We start from the raw sequence: 7,482 nt of genomic DNA on the forward strand, positions 1-7,482 counted from the left end.
AGGCTGGTCTCGAACTCACAGAGATCCGCCTGCCTCTGCCTCCCGAGTGCTGGGATTAAAGGCGTGCGCCACCACCGCCCGGCGAGAGAGTGCATTTTTATCTATGAGATGTACCAAAGTTTATTTTTTTTTATCCCTTTTTGTTGCTGCAAATAATGCTTCAGTTTTCAGCCTTGCGCATGCAGTTTTGGGCAATACATGTAGAAACACTTTCAGTAGAAATAGAATTCCATGGTCGACAATATCGTTAGCAGATGACTTGGGGAAATATTGTATTGTGGTTCCCATACTTTCTGTCTGTATATGATCACAGCATATCTCAGATTGGACAATCGCTTCCAAATGATTCATATTCTAATCCCCAGAGCGTATGGATATTACCTTATTGCTGAGGGGACAGAGGACATATGCACCCAAGTACTATAAGGGGATTATTCCTGGTGGTGGGGCACCTCAGTGTGATCCCAGTGTGGTTATGAGAGACAGCAGGTGAGTGGGGATGGGAGCACTCAGTGTGATCCCAGTGTGGTTATGAGAGACAGCCGGTGGGTATTGAGATGGTTCAGAGGGAAAAGTAAAAACTTATGACCTAAACTTAATATCAGCACTCACGCAAGGAAGAAGGAAAGAACCAAGACTCCACAAAGATGTCCTCTGACCTCTATACCACGCCATGGCCCAGATACTCTGTACATACACAATAGTACTCAGTTAATAGTAATTTTTAAAGGAAAGATTATTAGACTATAGAATAACTTAAGAAAAAGAAGAGTGAAAATGGCAACAGAAGTAGTGCTGGGCCCATGCTCCAAGGAGTGGCAGCAGCCACCAGAAGCAAGGGAACGAAATTCACTAAAGATTAAAACAAATGTTTTAAAAAGTTGTTTTTTAAAAGTACATTTCTGTCATAAATTATTGTCTAAGATAGTTTTCTCTCCAGTATATGATGTATGTGCATGTGTTTCTGGGGATCCGTGGAGATATTACCAATCTCCATCTAGTTTGTAGGAACTGCACCTTGGTAGAGAATCAACATTGTTTTCTATGTGAAAGATAGCTCTTACTTCACACACAGAAAGTCACACACCTTCAAAGTATCTTTCATACTGGATGACATGTACATAAATGTGGCTTTCACTGCTCCTTCATATAGTTTTTGAAATTTTCACAAGAAACAGATTTCTATGTTCCTTGAAGCTGGTCCACCATTGTGTCTCAGTGAAAACTCCTTCATATGAATGTGCACATTGGTGTTCCCTGAAATGGGTTGGGAACCTGTTTTCAATGTAATTCTGAATATGGAAAACTAGGAGGAAAAGTGAGGAGCTGAAGGCATAAGTGACAAAACAATCCCACACCAGTTTGGAATTATGATAAATAAAAGGGTTATTTATTTAAGGGGAAAAATTTACAGATCACTGTCTTAGACAACAGCCCTTGGGGCAACCAGGAACAGCATCTAGCAGCCTGAAGTGGGAGCCAGAAGCAAGAGAGCAAGTGCAGGGTTGCTGCTGCTTTTTAAAGCAAAAGAGACCATACCCAAGTGGGCTGGTATCTTAAAGGCTATTGGCTGAAGGAGAAGAATGTGATCCCACTGCACCTTCCCCTTTTGTTTAAGTAAGAGAGTTCCAAACCCAATATAAAACTATATACATTAGGAACAGATATCAAGTATAATTAGAATTACAACCAGCATAAACAATATTAAGCAAAGAACATATGCTAAATGTTTTAATAAACATTCTATCCTATGGAGTTTAAGACTTGCAAAGGAAAGTCGTACAGTAACTATGACTATCACATCAAAGGCCTGAGAAGGGAGATAATATTACTTGAGCAGGCAGGAAGTACAATCAAGTAGCTAGGAGCTACCCCCTTTGTGATTCTCCCTAGCTCCATCGAAATCAAAAGCTCTCTCTCCAGCATCAAGAAGTCAGGGTGGAACCAGACATGTGGTAGCCTTCAGCTGAGTTGGACATGGCTAAGCCAGCACTTACAGGAGGCTACTTACCTTCTCCAGCACTGGTTACCCTCACAAATGATCTGAGTCCTCTTATACCACAAGACTCCTGTGCCGAGGTCTACATCTGCCCACAGATGATTCGTAAAAAGCCACTGTTGTTTCTTTTTGGAGAAAAGTTCGCACATGCACAGAAGGACAATTCCTTAACTGGACTACAAATCCCAGCTCAACGGAGAGCCACGCATGCGCAGGACATTTTCCCAGACGCACCTGGATTCCCTTTGAAAAACGGGGAACGCCATAACTCGCCCCTTTTTCCTTCCGTCTCTTCACCCCATCCCTCACCTGTCGACACCCTCCCATTAAAGTTTACCCACGTGGGACTGCTGTGTGTCTCGTGTTTTCCCTCCAACTCCACAGAAAGAACAAGAGCCACTATCTTGTCTGTCTGGTGATTTTATTTTCTCTTATATTCTTCTTGATAATTGAAGCTAACAGCCAGAGAGTATGCATACATAACAGCTGACATTTGAAAGAAAATGTTTAGTCAGGGTTAGAACTACCATTAACATCACTGAGCAAAGACTGTTATAAAACTAACAGGAAAGAGACTATGCTTTCCGGGGCCTGGTCCAGTACTTGTTAGCCGAGCCTTGCCTTGCTCCGTAGCACCTAATGCTCTTATCAAACTCCTGAGTTTAGAGGGGTTCTCTTCTTTTCAACCTTGACTGTACCACCCTAACATCTAGGGGTATCTGCGCTAGCTCAAAACACATGACCAGCTAGAGAACAGAGCAGCAATGGCAATGTGAAGGATCATCCTTAAATCCACCATCCCCTGACAACTTCCTGGTGGGCTTTAAGCAGTGATTGGTGTCTGTATGTTGGCATGTGACCATTAAGAAATGAGGGTGGTATAACCTTAAGACAGAAAAGGTGGCACAACTTTTATAATTCCCATTAAAATGTTCAGTTTCCAAAATTCACAGTAACTGTGAAGATCCTTAACCAGACCAGCTCTTTTCCTAAAAGTTGTCAAACAAATATAAACAGAGTGACTAGTGTTACATGTCTAGAAGACTTAGAGACTTTGAATACACCATTGGCTAAATATCCCAGCCATAGTGCTAAGGATTGGTTCTTTCCTGATTTAGGCAACTTGACATCATGGTTTATTTGCATATGTATAAATATTTTAAGTTTATACCCACTGTATGTACTAGTCATGAGGAGTAGGCAGACCTGGCATGGCGGTCCTTAAACCGAAGGCCCTAGAATTCCTGTTGAACACCTCCCACCCATCCTGCTGCCCCCATCATAAGGACACAGGTGGCTGAATCTCCTAGAACAAGATGTTGCACTGGAATGATGTTGCTCTGTGGCTGATAACTTAGGCTTTCAGAGGTGCCAGTGGCTGAACCATGACATAACTTCAGAGATAACTTCTGACCCTCTCTTCATGAGGCAACATCTCCAGTTCAAGCACTAACTAACCTTCCTAAGGTTGTTTTGTCTACTCGGTTATTTAAGAGATGGATGCTTTCTGATGTTCATTAATATGAGTCAAAGATCTGCATTACATTCTGTACCTGCCATGCCTGTCTGCCATTCTCCAGCCCATCCTCCCAGATTCCCAACCAAGCTACCTGCTACTACATCTGCATTTCTGTCCCAAGCCACTGCTCTCTCCACAAGAAATAGATGACAGATACACTACTCTGTCCATGGAAACAATTCTCCCACACTACTTCTTAAGCTCCCTTCCACTCCCAAAGTAATAAAACATTGGTCGTCATTGTAACCTGCTCCCAACACTGAGCTGGTTAACACATAGCATGCACTCAAGATTTCCCTTCCCCATTTAATTGACCATACTCTTCCCCTATCATTCTACGTCCATCTGAGGGTGTGGGAGCTTCTAGTATTGTGATAAGATATGTGACACAGGAGTCAGAGCTGCTTGTTCATGGGGTTACCTTGTGACTTTTGGACTTTCTAAGCTTGATCTCAGTCTTGCAGTTGGTAGACTGGTACTGGGCCTATGTGGAATAATAGCTCTGCATCTATAGAGTGCAGCTCATAATGGATAGCTCCATTCCCTGTTGTTACAAGGAGCAGGTCCCCTTGTTTATTCCTGCTGCCCAGCTAGCTTAGCCTCCGAAATAACCACACAGAAACTGTCTTCATTAAAACACTGCTTGGCCCATTAGCTTTAGTTTCTTATTGGTTAATTCTTACATCTTAATTTAACCCATTTCTATTAATCTGTGTATCGCCATGTGACTGTGCCTTACCGGCAAGATTCTAACCAGCGTCCATCTCAGGCAGAAGATCCATAACTTCTCTTACTCTGCCCTTCTTCCCAGCATACAGTTCTATCTTCTCTGCCTACCTAAGTTCTGTTGTATCAGGCCCAAAGCAGTTTCTTTATTCATTAACCAATGAAAGCAACACAAAGACAGAAGGACCTCCTACACCATGAATTCTTCAAGAAAAATATGATTTAGATCCTTTCTTTTAAGCATTTTTGAGAAGGAATTTAGAGCAGAATATCTATTTGTTATATTCCAGAAGATGTAAGACTCCCAGATCATATACATTTTTAGACATAATAAATAACAAAACTATCAGAAAAAAGAAGAAAGCATTAGAGAAAAATATTGTTGTCTTCCTCTTAACATGAATAGGTGTCTGGTACTATGGACAATGGTCCTCAGGGAGGAAGCTTTCAAGTCAGTTCCAGCTCAGGGGCCTCAGAGCTCTGGGTCTGATGTATATGGTGTCTTCAGAAATAGGAACTTTTCTTCCATATCTGGGGGAAGTCAAGGAAAACAGCAACAATTTGTAATATTTGGGGAGTCTTTGGACAGCCCTAACAAACAACTCAAAAGGTGGAGAAGGAGACTTCTCAGGCGTGGAGCCATGGAAGGTGATCTATGGCTCATGGAAGGAGCATTGTCAGCCCAGATTAAGTAGGCATTTCTAACAAGACGTTGGCAAACTGTGTGAAAACTAGCCTACACATGTAAGTGGCTTTATCAGACATAGACATGGAGATATCCTCATGTTAAAATAACACAGCAGAGTAGTTGCAGCAACTACTGACTCCAAGAGCTAACTGATTCACCATCTGGCTCCATGGGGGAAGAAAAGGTTCTCAGCCAGGTGTGGTGACAAACACAATGAGAGATTGAGACAGGAAGATTGCCATGAATCTAAACCCAGCCTGAGCTGCATAACAAGGCCTTGCAAGCTTCCCATACTCAGGATAGAAGAATCATAGCTCACATATTCCATTCGCAGGTTTCTCATCAGGACACTCCTGCCATGCATGCTGATTTGCACCTTTAACCCCAGTGCTTGGGAGGCAGAGGCAGGTGGGTCTCTGTGAGAGTCAGATAAGCTTAGTCTACATAGTCCCAGAACAGCAGGGTTACATAGAGAGACCCTGTCTCAAAAACAAAACGAGAGGGGGGGGCATTTTTATAATTATGCCGTGGGGAAGGACAACAGAAATGGCATAAAATCTAAGGTCTGGCATTTTATAGAAGTTACATGAGAGATAGTTATCAGTCACATACGACACATAGGAATGGGATTTTTTAAAAATAGTTTTGGTTTTGCAAGGCAGAAAGATACAAGAATTTAAAAATAATTGACCAGGACATAAATAGGGCAAAAATACCTGCTGTCTGTTTTTTTCCTGGGGCTAACCCAAGTAGCCAAGGAGCCAGTTAATCTAGAAAACTCCTTTCAGAAGTAGCCTTTAGATCTATATAATCCTCCTGTTTTAGTTGCTTTAATGGTGCTAAACCTCCAGTTGACCATGCACTTTTAATGTGCTTAGATCAAAACCACACTGTAAAAGGAAAATCTTCAGAATGACTTTGTAAAACTTATGAAAAGTAAAAGAACTCTAAAACAAAATTTTGTTGGAGCAAAAATAATACTGATAATAACCGCCTAACTGGCTGCAGGGTTCTGTCACACTGGCTGCCATTGTAGGAGGAGTGTTGAGGGAACTTGGGACAAGTACAGCCCTGCTTGGCCATCCCTCAGCATTCTCTCACTGAGGACAATGGAGAGAAATAGCAGCTTACATATTAGGAGGCTCTGAGCAGTTTTCATTGACCCTGCCAAAGGAGCAGCCTTGTGTGGGCAGACTGGGAGCTGAACAGAATGGCTGGCACCAGTCAGGCAGGTATCAGGTGGCACTGCTTGGCACCCATACACTCCATATAGCTTTGCAATACTTTTAGTGGGGTGGGGGTCCCTCACAAAGATATCCATGTTTAAACTCTAACCCTGGTTCTTTTAAATGTAACCTTGTTTAGGAAGGGAATCTTCCCAGAAGTAATTAGCTCAACACGAAGACTTTGGGATTCAGGCACACGTCAAACACATCAGGTATGTCCTTGTAAAAGATGAGAGATGAATTTGAGACAGGGGACAGGAGGGCATGAAGAGTGATAGGAAGTCATGAGCCAGCAAGGACCAGAATCCAGCAGTGAACTCTGTTCCAGGGCCTAACGAAGCTGTTTGATGGTGTCCTTCTGGCCTCCGTCAGTGTTATGATTTTTGCCTGTGGATCCCGAGCAGCTCGCAATGAGTCCTGGTGCCTGGTCCTTGAAAGACCCTCAGAGAGGACCTTTTTCTCCGATGAAGACCCCAGAACCAGGACACTCCGAGACCAGGCCACAGGATGCAATTAGCAAGAGGTTTATTGAGTAAACACAGGTACCTGTGGGCAGCAAAGCCTTTCGGAGGACTTTGCACACCTGCTAACTGGAGGGCGGGCTTTTTATAGGGAAGAGCAAACAGCAAGTTTACAGAAACAAAAGCGTGGTTATCAGTCAATCGGAATGAGGCAGGGGCATGAATGGTTTCCTCTCTCAGCATGGATGTTTGGCAATAGTCATCCTGTTCCTATCTTTATAGATGCCCTGTTTTGCAATTAACCTGCTTTGTTGATGTGCTATCTTATTGACATCCTGCCTTGCAGTCTTTCTATCTCAAGCACATGGGATGTTCTTACGAGAGCAGGCTGGCTGCTGATCCGGAGAATTTTTTTTAAAGCAAACAGGACTTTCCCCAGGGAGCATGCTAGCTGCAGGTTTTGAGGAGGGGGTCTGTAGGGTCTTTCAGTCCTGAGCAGTGGGTCCCTGACCATGAGAGCCGCCAGCCCTATGCAGGGCCCAGCCATGCAGCGCTGAGCTGGTCCCAGCGACAGTGAGTCGACCTGCATGCCAACAGGTGGGAGACAAGTGGACAGACACATCGTACAGAATAGAATTGGATATTTATTAGCTGAATTATGGAATGGGAAGTAAAGAGGGGAGAAGGGGGAAGAGGAGAGGTGGGAAAGAGAGAAGAGGACAGAGTGAGAGAGCAAGGAGAAGGGGGGAGAGAGAAGACTGTGAGAGCAGCCAAGATGGCAAGAGGAGGGGAGGGAGGAAGGGAGTGGGCGTGGCTTGTCTCTTAAAGTGACAGAACAATCATAACAGTCAGTGTCCTGCCCC

At 43.6% G+C, this 7,482-nt stretch overlaps 1 pseudogene; it reads right to left on the reverse strand.

Annotated features, from left to right (window-relative positions):
* The window catches only part of LOC113457746, a 7,802-nt pseudogene extending 6,593 nt beyond the window's left edge, over nucleotides 1-1,209 (reverse strand).
* Between the last annotated feature and the right edge of the window lie 6,273 nt (nucleotides 1,210-7,482).

Source organism: Microtus ochrogaster, linkage group LG5 (genome assembly GCF_000317375.1).
Source record: "Microtus ochrogaster isolate Prairie Vole_2 linkage group LG5, MicOch1.0, whole genome shotgun sequence".
In the NCBI taxonomy this organism is placed as follows: Eukaryota; Metazoa; Chordata; class Mammalia; order Rodentia; family Cricetidae; genus Microtus; species Microtus ochrogaster.